This window comes from Morus notabilis, unplaced genomic scaffold, assembly GCF_000414095.1.
Source record: "Morus notabilis unplaced genomic scaffold, ASM41409v2 Scaffold890, whole genome shotgun sequence".
Lineage (NCBI taxonomy): Eukaryota > Viridiplantae > Streptophyta > Magnoliopsida > Rosales > Moraceae > Morus > Morus notabilis.
Window position 1 is genome coordinate 123,278 of NW_010358657.1, and position 13,046 is coordinate 136,323.

At 34.2% G+C, this 13,046-nt stretch overlaps 1 pseudogene; it reads right to left on the reverse strand.

Annotated features, from left to right (window-relative positions):
• Positions 1–6,474: 6,474 nt before the first annotated feature.
• On the reverse strand, positions 6,475–7,918 carry LOC21388766 (annotated as a pseudogene).
• Between the last annotated feature and the right edge of the window lie 5,128 nt (positions 7,919–13,046).

Genomic DNA, 13,046 nt, shown 5'->3' on the forward strand with positions numbered 1-13,046 from the left:
TGGTCAAAGAACTCAAGTTATCATCCGAGTCGGCTTCCAGGTATTTTTTCTGATTGAGTTCTTGATATATATAAGTTAATGAGATTAATTTATTCGTGCATAAATTAATATAATCTATAGAGTATCTCAAAAGTTTTATGAAAATTTTTGTTATACACGATCCGCCTCTTCCCCGCACCACCACGCTTTCGCATCCGGATTCGATCCGGAGACCAACACAAACGACCGAGCGCAAGCAGCTGGACCCGCGTCCCAAGGAAGACCCTTGAGAAGGTTGCATCTGGATTTGGAATAGGTCAGTTGCATAAGAAATGATTACAAGCCCCTAAAACTGCCAGGAACGGATCACTAGCTATTACAAAGATCTACATAGCTGTAATGGGGGGACAAATTGGATAAGTGAACAGTCTAAAAGGTAATTGCAGGCTACGGTCTGCACCAAAGAGACCATAGGCCACTCGAGGGAGCGGGCCCCACAAAAGATATGGTCCAGTGGTCCAAACTGCCTACCATTGGGCAGAAACTCAGGCAACATCGACTATAAAAGGGAAGAGCCCCCGAGAGAGAAATGAATGAACAAATTTTTCTTACGTGCATGTAAATGGTAAGAGCAAAGCCAAGAGAAATACAATACAGTGGATGTAGCTCTTGATTTACAGAGTGAACCACTATACAATACAGTGGATGTAGCTCTGGATGTAGCCAAGAGAAATAAAATTTTTATTATACACGATCCGCCTCTTCCCCGCACCACCACACTTCCGCATCCGGATTCGATCCGGAGACCAACACAGACGACCGAGCGCAAGCAGCTGGACCCGCATCCCAAGGAAGACCCTTGAGAAGGTTGCGTCTGGATTTGGAATAGGTCAGTTGCATAAGAAATGACTACAAGCCCCTAAAACTGCCAGGAACGGATCACTAGCTATTACAAAGATCTACATAACTGTAATGGGGGGACAAATTGGATAAGTGAACAGTCTAAAAGGTAATTGCAGGCTACGGTCTGCACCAAAGAGACCATAGGCCACTCGAATGAGCGGGCCCCACAAAAGATATGGTCCAGTGGTCCAAACTGCCTACCATTGGGCAGAAACTCAGGCAACATCGACTATAAAAGGGAAGAGCCCCCGAGAGAGAAATGAATGAATAAATTTTTCTTACGTGCATGTAAATGGTAAGAGCAAAGCCAAGAGAAATACAATACAGTGGATGTAGCTCTTGATTTACAGAGTGAACCACTATACAATACAGTGGATGTAGCTCTGGATGTAGCCAAGAGAAATAAAATTTTTATTATACACGATCCGCCTCTTCCCCGCACCACCACACTTCCGCATCCGGATTCGATCCGGAGACCAACACAGACGACCGAGCGCAAGCAGCTGGACCCGCATCCCAAGGAAGACCCTTGAGAAGGTTGCGTCTGGATTTGGAATAGGTCAGTTGCATAAGAAATGACTACAAGCCCCTAAAACTGCCAGGAACGGATCACTAGCTATTACAAAGATCTACATAACTGTAATGGGGGGACAAATTGGATAAGTGAACAGTCTAAAAGGTAATTGCAGGCTACGGTCTGCACCAAAGAGACCATAGGCCACTCGAATGAGCGGGCCCCACAAAAGATATGGTCCAGTGGTCCAAACTGCCTACCATTGGGCAGAAACTCAGGCAACATCGACTATAAAAGGGAAGAGCCCCCGAGAGAGAAATGAATGAATAAATTTTTCTTACGTGCATGTAAATGGTAAGAGCAAAGCCAAGAGAAATACAATACAGTGGATGTAGCTCTTGATTTACAGAGTGAACCACTATAAAATCCCTATGTGTTCTTATTTTCATAAGTTTAGTTTAATCTCTTTTACTTCACAGCCAAGCAAAAACCCTACTACAAAATCCGATACATTCAGTGAAATCATAAGTTTCAAACCGGTAACTCAACAGGTTACTGTGGAATAATTCAGTAAGGTCTTGTTGACGAGATTCCACCGTCAACATCCATCATAAGAATGTGATGAAAAAAATAATAAAACCATGAGGTGTTACTGAAATATAAGCGAGACAATGCTGCAAGTACACTTAATTGTCTAAGAAGGGAATAAAGTTAGCTTCATGACATGTCAAAGTAATTTTAGTAGGTAGTGTCGTAGGAATATTGAAAAAAAGTAAGCATCAGGTGTTAAAATGGTAATTAGTGATCAAAGAGGTTATAATATTATTCCACGTATCCTAATAAGTGGCTGTAATTAATCAAGTAGAATGTTAGAGTATGCCATCCTAGTTTTTACCGTCAACTTATGTCTTATCCCTAACTATATGTGTTAGGTGAATTGCTATATTTTATGACAACTGTAGCCTATATTACATAAGAAATCCGTCTGAAGTGAAATGGAAAAAGGGGGAAAAGTAGGAGAATGCAGCGAAAAGAGAAGGAAGACGAGGAAGATAGAGCGAGTGAGAAAGAAAAATAGAGCCTTTTATTTTGGAGCAAAAAATATTCTACTGTATCATTTTTACTATGTTTTTAATGAAAATTTTCAGTTTATATGTGTTAATGTTGATTTGCTTTTATAAGATTTTGAAAGTATTTTCTAAGTATGATGTGAAATTTTGTGTTTAATTTGAACCAACTGAGATAGTGATAATAGCTAAATCCTTTAAGAATAAGAGATTCTAAAATAGAGGCCACATAAAAGAGGTTCTAATAACGTAAGATTAACATTATAAAGAGGGCCCTAAAATTAAAGAGATGTATTTTGAATAGTTCTTGTGATGCAAGTAAACTAAATCTAAAATAGAAGTTTCGAATGACTGAGCAACAATGATCTAAGGTCACATAACGAGTTTAAAGATATTAAGATTTGAAATTTTATAACCTTGAGAATTTTGTTCGAGGAATATATCTGTGATAAATATTATTTATTCATTATGCAATATTACTTATTCTAGTTAAGTTAATAGTTTTCTCGAGCTGACAGAGTTTTCGAGTTATTAGCTTGGTATAATTAAATGTCCAATTTACTATTTTTTGCTTATAATCGTAATTATTGTACACCCCCACCCATCAGATTTGAAAACAATAAAAATACTTATGTAAATACATTTTTAAATTATATACAAGATATTTATCTGCACTCCTCTTGACTCGCAGATGTTTTTTTTATCACATTCTCTTTTCCATCACTAACTAAATTATTGGAATTCGTTCATCCGCTTGCAACTTTCTTATTACTAGTGAAAAGCTTCAAAAATAATAGCTCAAATAAATATGGAGAAAAAGGATGTTCATCAATGCAATGTAAGCAAACAAGAAAGATGTAATTAGTATTTAGTTAATACTGACTACACTACAAGCAACTATTGCACGTGGAGGAACTGGAATGGGTGTGCCAGAAAAATCACAAGGCAACGCTAGCTTGATGTAGATGTGGGTTTAAATAGGTCCTATTCTTAGCCCATCGCCGGTTGGGCTCCCTCCAGCCCCGATGGCCAGCTCCTGTGACCACCATTAAGTTACTAAGAAAACAAAGTGCGGAGTTAAAAAGTGTTAAATTAAGAGAGTTTAAGGTTTACTAAAAACAAAGTTTAAAATTGAAAGTGCTAAATTAAGAGAGTTTAAAATTTAAATTACCAAAAAATAAACTTCAGAGTTAAGAAGTGCTAAATTAAGAGAGTTTAAAGAGTTAGGTGTCAATATCTATTTTTTTAGTTCAGAATAAACGAGCTTGTTGCCCGCGCAATGCTGCAGAAGGTATTGTTGGTGATGTTTTTAATGTAGAAGCAGTTTATATATGTATTTGTATATAAATATGTATAGTATTTGTCCATACATTATAGACTAATGTATAAATATTATAGCTACATTACTATAACTATAAAGATTCACCAACAGGACAGTCATAAATACTATAATTAGACAGAGATTAGCAACATTTATTAACAGCAAAGAGAAATGTTCACCAATTCTATAAATCAGCAACATCTATTTATACAATAACAAAATTATATTTGAACAAAAATAAAAAATAAAAGAAAATCAGCACATTAATAACAGTACAACAGATAGTATATTCAATATCAGTAAGAAGCATTTAAAAAGTATTAATGGAAGTTATTAAGAATACCTGGAGCATTGTAATACTGCTGTAAGCGTGAGATACCAACAAAGAGCCCGTTTGGTTCATGGATTAGAACCATGAAATTAAAATTATTTTTGATTTACGTGTATTTTTTGTGAAAGAAAATACTGTAGCGAACCATGAACCATAATTCGAATCAGAGAACGAATCCTCCAACGGGCTCAACAAATGAACAGAGGTGGTCAAAAATAGAGGAGTACAAAAGCAGAACACTAAATGGTTGAGAATGGACTCAAGCAGTAAATGATCACAGGTAAGATAGAAGAAGAAAAACGTCAAGCGCAAGAGAAAGGGTGAGAAATACAGATGACAAATTCGTATAGAGTATCAGCAGCAATAAATAAAGAATAAAAAAGTTGAGATGAATAGTAAACAACGTCTAATCACATAACACGTAATAACCATATGTCGGTTTACAAAAATGAAGAAGTGAAAATTCCTTAATTAAATAATAAAATTTAATTAGTATATACAATAAGAGAAGAAGAGAAACAACAAAAAAGGAAAGAAAAGAAATATAATTTAAAAAATAATGATCTCAGGGAGCCCAAAAAAAAAGAAAATTTCTGAATTAAGTGATAAATTTTCTTAATCCGTTTTAGATAATAGAAAAAAAAAAAAAAAAAAAAAAAAAAAAAAAAAAAAAAAAAGAAGTCATCGATTCATAGTTCTTCTGCAACAAAAGCTGTATAAATCATCATAGCGGCAAAAAAAAAATCAGCAACGTAGAGACCACAATTTAGCAAGTCAATAAATGAAAGTAGAAAAATCAAAATTTACCGATACTTGGCATGCAAGCGAGAGAGAAAATCAAAATTTACCCATACACGGCATGCAACCAGCGAGAGAAATAACAAAGCCATGAAGATTAAATCCCTGCAAAAAAGAATCTATCAAATCAAGAGAGATAAAGCATGTAAAAAAAATTATAAGAAAACCAAATGCAGTACTCAACACGAAATTGCATAAAATTTATGGAAAGAAGCAACAAAACAAAGCTGCGAAGAAGAAGAGGGAAAAAGAAACTAAAAGCACTAACAAAATGCCCAAAGCAAAATGATAAGCCAAGCTATCACAGCAGCAACGAAAAAGGAATGAAGGACCCATCAACAAAAAAAAAGGCAAAAAAAAACAAAGAAAAACAGGGGAAACATAAAAAAAAATCACAAATCGAACCAACGGAAGGGATGAAGAGGAAAAAGAAATAAATTCCTAAAATTTCCGCCCAAATCACACAAAAAGAGCCAAAAGATTCAGAACATATAAAGAGAAATCCAAAATTTTCCACAAAAGAAAGCAAAAGAAGCGGCTCAGAATAAGCCCCAAAGGAGATCGAAAACGTAAACAGAGAAATCTAATATCGTATTTGGAATTATTCTTGTTTTTATTTTTTATGTTTTTTGAGAAAGAAAAAATGATAATAATTTTAAAACGGTGTTTGACAAACTCAGACGTGATTGTTTTTAAAAAAATTTTACTGTAATAAAATTTAAATTCTAAACTTGAATCGATAAAATAAATGGGGCTTAGACTTTTCTAATTTCTACGCAGAGTTTCAAGCCCCTTCATCATCATTTTTCTCGTTGAAATCCATTTTAATCAAAGAAAAAGAAATATTGAACTTCGAACAAGACTAACGAACGACTATATTTTTGTCCCTATTCTAAAGCATTTCCATTTGCAGTTATCTCATCAAACAAAAAGGTAGAATTGGACCGTTCGGTGTTTGGATCTATTTGTGGGTTTGCTTATATTTTTCTTTTTTTTTTTGTTTTGTTTTTGGTGTTTCAAATTAGACTGCTTTGAAATTTTTTCGTGCTTTTGGTGAGTTTAAATTAAAGATATAAGTTTAAGTTGCTCAGTTTGGACCTGTCCTAAAAGAGAGTGTTGGCTCATTCTAACCCTAAGCCTAAAAAATTTAAGACATGTCTAAAATTTTATAAGGCATTTTTGAAAATAATCTTTAAAAATATGATGGCTAGTCACCAATCGACGATTGATAAATTTCATTATCCGTAAATAGAGTTACAACCATAGTTTCAATCAAAAAAAGAAAAATTTAGGATGGTCATAGTTTCAGGTAAACACAATATTTTTTGGTAAATACTATATTTTTAGATAAATATGGTATTTACCAGTGCCTGACGTCTACTATCAGATTTCTGGGTAAATCAAAATCAAAATACAGTGGTGTCTTTCTGCCCGATGGCAATGGCACAAGTCATATAACAACATTGAAGTGAAAAGGGCTAAATTGCAGACATCAGTTTAATCATCCGGCAAAAAGATTAGGCTACTAAGCTTGTCAAGCGTTCAAAAACTTTCAGAACAATTAAGAAAGGATGGCAAAAACAAGTGCAACCTAAATCGATGGCAAAGTCACCCGTCAGTCATTCAATCACAAAACCAACACCCTTGCTACATATGATATTTTTATGACTTGCACTAAAAGACTAGGGCAGCAGCACCTAACAGGCAAACATAAGAAAAATGGAAAAAGGTGAAGACAAACCCCTGGGGGCTTAAAGGGATAATCCGGAGGAAAATGAATTGAAACTAGAAATATGCCTCCCGCATATGGGCTATCAGAAGGCCCCATTATAGTTGCTTGCTAGTGGAACATGTCCTCAAGGACCTACAATTACAATGCAATTACAACCAACAAAAGAAAATAAATAAATAAATAATAAAACCTCACATACAATTAAAAAAAAAATCATCTAATCATCAGGAAAAATCTCAATTTCAGTATGACATATCTCCCTTGCAATTCATCAGAAAAGCTCAGGTTCAACACCGAACAATACTAAACAGTGACATGAATAACTCTTCTATTAGCATAAAACGAGACTAAGGCTTATTTGGTTTTACTTTTTCCTCCTAAAATCAGCTTCTGCTTGTAGCAGAAACTAATTTTAGTGTTTAGTAAATCTTCTTAAAAGTGTTTTTTGAAGAATTTGTTAAGAATCTACAACTAAAATCAGAAACAGCCTAAAGACAACTTTAACTTTTAAATTGTGCAGAAATCAACATAGTACAATTAATGAAATTTTCATAATACCAATAATACCCTTAATGAAATTTAAAATTTACAATCTTTCCAAACTAAAATTCAAACTCGTAATATAATATAATATAATATAATAGTTATATTATAACAAATAATATCATAATTATATTAATAATTCTAATATTATTATTTTATCATATAATATGATATTATAATAATATTATAATTATTTTAATAATATGATATTATAATTTTATTATATACTATAGTAAATTTATTGTGCTAAAGCTCCAATTTTTCCGCCAAAAAAAAAATACACACACTGAGTTTCTCTGTAACACTTGAGAATAATAAAGGTCAAAAGAGAAAACCTGCACTGCAAGACGTAGGAGGATACTTCTGCAAGTCCTTGAGCTCCTTCAATATGCGCTTTGACGCCTTTATTACACTGACGAAGCACTACAGCACGAAAAAATGCACAAATTAGCACCAGATCGTCCACATCTATACAGAAATCACCGGAGACACTGCATCTACGGCTGCGAGAGACGACTAAGAAATAGAACGTACATGATCTCAGATTTGAAAAGGAAAACTGCATCACTGAAAAAGGTGAAGCTTCGCGACGAACATATATGATCTCAAGATCTCGAACTCGCCGAGATCCATCTATGGCAGCATCGCGACTCGACATGATCGACCAGATCGATAGTTCCACGGAGATCTGGCGCCGTTGCAGATCACCGTCGAGGTAGCCGAGCTCCATTCCCGTTCACGAGCGGCATATCCAGCGACGTCGCGCTGAAATTCATGAAAGTATAGAGCCGTCGCTGGAGAGAGATAGAGGCGGGGCATGAAGAGGGAGACTTGACAGCCGAGATTCGCTGAGGTTGAAAGGAAGAGATCTCGCGATGCCGATGTTTCCCCGAGCGACGACGATGTCAAAAGCGTACGAGAACGAGAACGGCACACAACGACGGGCTCCTCACGCGACGGCAACGACGGCGGTGGTCGGAGAGAGGGACGGGAGGACAGAGGGAAGGGGTGGGGGTAGAGAGAATGGGGTCGGTAGGGAGGGAGAGAAAGGTTGTTTTTGCGACAAAACGTATAAAAAATTTGAATTATACAGCTTTATTTAAATTCATGTTCTTTTGTAAAATTTGAGTTTAAACTCAAGTTTATGGCTAAACTCGAGTTCAAGTTTTTCTTTTAACTCGAATTCATAAACTTAAACTCAAGTTAATGAACAGTATTTTTTATTTTTAAAAATCTCATAACTTTTTCGTTTAAATTCTAATTGAGATGATTTTTTTTCTATGCATTCACAAAAAAAAAAGATGAATAAAACTTTATCCATATACCCTATTAAAAATTTTCATCACCATTGAGTTTTTATTAAAATACTATCTAAACTCTCAGAAAATGACACATCTAGCTTTTTTTACTACAGTAAAAAACTCTCAGAAAATGTCACATCTCAACTCCAATTGAAAACTCAAATCTGCAAAGTGAACGAGGTAAGCTCTCAGAAAATATCACATCTTAACTCGAATTGAACACTCGAATAAGAGATGAGTGACAATTGTTAGGGATAAAGATGAGGATGAGGATAAAAGGTCGATTTAGTGGTGCTGTAGATTTTAGAAAAATTACTGTTAGCTGTATTGAAAAAAACAGTTGTTATAAAAAACAACTACGTATTTGGTAAACTGTAATTATACAAGCATTGATTCCAATGGTATTATGAGTATTATGAAAGTTTCATTAATTGTATTTCAAGATGATTGTCGCACAATCTAAAAGTCAAAGTTGTCTTTGGGCTCATTCTGATTTTGACTGTAAATTCTTCAAAAATTCTTTAAGAATCACTTTTTACAGTTTTTATCAAACACAAATTTTAGTTGTGGATGGCTAGAGAATTGATTTTGAGCTCCAAGAATCACTAATGGGACGTTTGATTCATGATTCTGATTTTTAAAATTAAAATTTTTTGTGAGAGAAAAACACTATAGAGAATCAAGGATGGACCTTTGAAACAAACATCCCATAACAAACGTATCTAAAATCTAGTTATCTAAAATATAGTTCCCAATTTGTGGCAGGGCGGGGAATGAGGCCTACCCCACCTCTACCCCGATATTAATGTGTTAGTGTTTTATGTAAATATAAATATACATACATAATTTTTTAAAATTACTTTTTACTTAAAAAAGGATAACTATATTTTTTTAATTCAAAAAAAAAAAACCACCGATTATAGTTTCTTATACCCAAAAAAGAGGGCAATAACTAATCTTCTCCTACATTATATATATACATAGGGATATATTGTCTAGTGCCTCCTCATTCTCTTTTGAAGCTATTAAGAATAGACAATGAAAAATAATTGACATTTATGTTTAATGTTTTTAAACTTTTTTTGCTTATACATTGGTTATTACTTTTGGATTCAAAATTAAAATTTGCATATCGATAGACTCTTATTACATAAGATATGCAAATACTTATTACATAATATTCACTTATGCATTGGTTATTATTATTATTATTTTTGAATAAAAACCCATACTCAAGGAACTTGCATTGAAATAAAAACAAAGTAACAAATATCACAATACAAGGTTAATGACCCAGCGTGGGAACAAATGTACACCTGAGAATACCTTGGGGCACTAAGGTTATATTTAATAAAACCCTTCTCAACAAGATAAGTTTTTAAGCGATGGAGAGACAAAATATTGTGGCCTTAAGACTACACCAAACACTGCCAAGACACCAGCCCAACGAATACAAATAACTAACCAAGACAACAAGGTGAAAGCCCCGGTTATTACAGTAAAGAGAACACACCACAAACAAAAACACAATATACACGAAAAGACCCCAAGACTCACCATCAAACAACTCTGGCGAGGAGGTGATCAGCAAGAACACCACCCGAAAAGGCATAAGACTTTGAAAGAAATACAGCGAGGTCGAGAAAACGTCATAAAGCTGCAAGTCAAACTTACCTTCCACTTCTGCCACGAGCAATCCAAAACACCACCTCTAAGAGAAGCAATCCGCCGCACGAAACAAAACACCAACATAGCACGGCCACCTTCCAATGAACATGTTGGAAACAACAGCCCAAACGAATGACACCTCACTTCTAAAGCGTGTTAGATCCGCTCGAACGAAAGCACCACTCCACACACTCCCACTAGCATAGAGAAGACGATGATGAGGCGAGTCAGGGGACAAAGTTTCAGGGTTGGAAGCTCGGAAGCGGCGCTAGAGCTCCAGCCAAACACACTCTAAAGAGAGACTTTAGAGAACGAGACTCTAGAGAAAGACGTTAGAAAGAGAGAACTTATTGCCACTCCACCTTTCTTTCAAAACTCCGTGGAAACGCTATAGATCCAACAAACCATTTAAGATTAATTACAAAAATTCACCTCTAAATTATATCCCTTATAACACTTTGCATCATGATCTTTAAAACATAATGGACGCATTTAGAACTCGTTCTAAAATGATTTTGTTTTTTGTATGAAAATGAAAATGAAAACATTTTCAATCTCAGACAGAAATCATTTTTAAAATGTGTTTGGCTGTTTTATCAAAAGATTATTTTCAGTATAAAAAAAACTCATTAATGTCTCTTTCTCTCTCTCCTCGAGAGAGGAGAAAACAAAAACAAAAAATGAAAAATGATTAAAAGTCATTTTTCATTTCTCTCTCATTTTACAATAAATTAAAAAATCATTTTCATTTCCTTTTTTTATTTTTAATTGTACCAAACGCCGTTTTAGAATCGTTTTCTTTTTTTTTTTCTCGAAAAACGTGAAAAATAAAAACAAAAACAATTCTAAACATGGTAAATATCTTTTCCCCTGAACAATGAAACGTTAATAAAAAAAGCCCCTTATGTTGGGTTTTTAATTGAAATTGACATTTAATTTGCTATTTTAAGAGTATTTTGATAGTTCTATGGTTTAGAATTTAATTTGAATTTAAATTAATTTAAATATTAAAAAAAACTTAATAAATTTTTTTATTCTACGAAAAAAGATTTATAAAACTTTTAACTTACATTCAATTAATACATGAATAACGGATGTATCATATTAGTTAAAATTTAAGTTAGTTTTAAATTTAAACTAAATTTTAAACAATAGAGTTATCAAAATATATCATAAAATAATAAATTAAGCCCTCGTTTGGTTCGTTGGTTTGAATTTTTTGATTTAAATAGAAAAATTCAAACTGTGTAGTTTATATTGTAGTTTGAATTAACGTTTAGATGTGTAGTTAAAGTTTTAATTTGAACAGGGAATAAAATTCAAATTTGTGTTTGGTATGTGTGAAAAGCGTAAAAATGATTTGAACTATTGATCTTGAGGGGGAGCTAAACTCTAAATTTGGCCGTTTAACTCAGTTCAAACGAAAAATATAATTCAAACTACATGCTTATCAAATGTCAGTTCAAACTGTGCTCACTATTCAAACTGAGTTAAATTGAACCAAACTAGCGAAACAAACATGAGCTAAATGTTAATTTTTGTTAAGTTTAACGAATCAAGCTTTTGGATTAATATTTCATTGTTTTGGAAAATAAATGTTATATTTTAAAAATTAAAAGATAAAGGGATTGTTCTTTTACAACAAAACTCAGAAAAAGTTTAAACTCAAGTTACAATTTTATTCAAGTTCACGTTCTTTTAAGTTTCAACTTTATTCAAGTTACAACTTTAAACTCAAGTTATAACTCAAATTCAACTCAAAAACTACCCTCAAGTCACACTCTAAGGCCCCGTTCATTTCGCTGATTTGAGTTTAGAATTCGAGTTTTGCTACAGTAAAAAGTTCTCACAAACAATCACATCTAACTTTTTTGCTATAGTAAAAAGCTCTCACATAAAATCACATCTCAACTCGAATTAAAAACTCGAATCAGCGAACTAAACGGGCTATAAAAGAATAACCCCAAAATGTTATAATATAGTTCATGGAGAGTTTTTGTAATTAATTCAACTATTTATTTAAAAGAGAAAAAAAATAAATGAACGAAAAAAATTAAAAAATAATTTCAGAAAATTAGGTTTGTTCACTTCGTTGATTCGAGTTGAGATGTGATTTTATATAAGCGTTTTTTATTATAACAAAAAAATTAAATGTAACCGTTTTTAAAAACTTTTTACCGTAATAAAATTCAAATTCGAACGGGCTTTGTTCTCGCATTTCTTTTTACTCACTCCCGATCGAAATAGACAAACAATAACAGTCCCCCACCTCCAACGGCTACATTTCCCTTCTCTCTCGCTCCTCTGGATGCTCTCCATTTCCAATCCAAAACCCTCTCGATCTCTCTCCCCCCTCTCTCTCCTTTGCCTTCTCTCTCTCTCTCTCTCTCTGTCTCTAGGCTTCGCAGCCATGAAGCACTTTATTCAGCCAAGAAACGCTATTTGAGGGAGACGACGATTGGAGTCCGGCATCGCCGAACCCTAAAGTAGCCAAACCCCGGCCGTCGCGGAAACAGATAGGCTTCAAGGAGAATGCTCCGCCTCTTTGCCTTGGTTTCCAAATCACTCGCCGGCGTTCTCCGCGCCCAAGTTGAAGAGCCCGCTCCCGCTGCGACCGCCGTCGTCGAACCCTCTCAAGAGGAACCTGAGCATGCTGCCGTTCCTGAGAACTCCGTCATTGGAACCTACGAATCCGGTGTCCAGGTATGGTTAGGTATGGGTTTTGACTGTGGAATTTGGAAGGAAAAGGTGAAGTTCATTTTTTAATCTGGAGAGTAAAATTTGGTCTTGATTTGGATTTCATTGAGCCTATAACAGGAGATTTTTTTCCTTATTCAAATTGTTTGTATAATTTGACTCTTTAAGGTTTCTAATGATTATTTTGCTTCC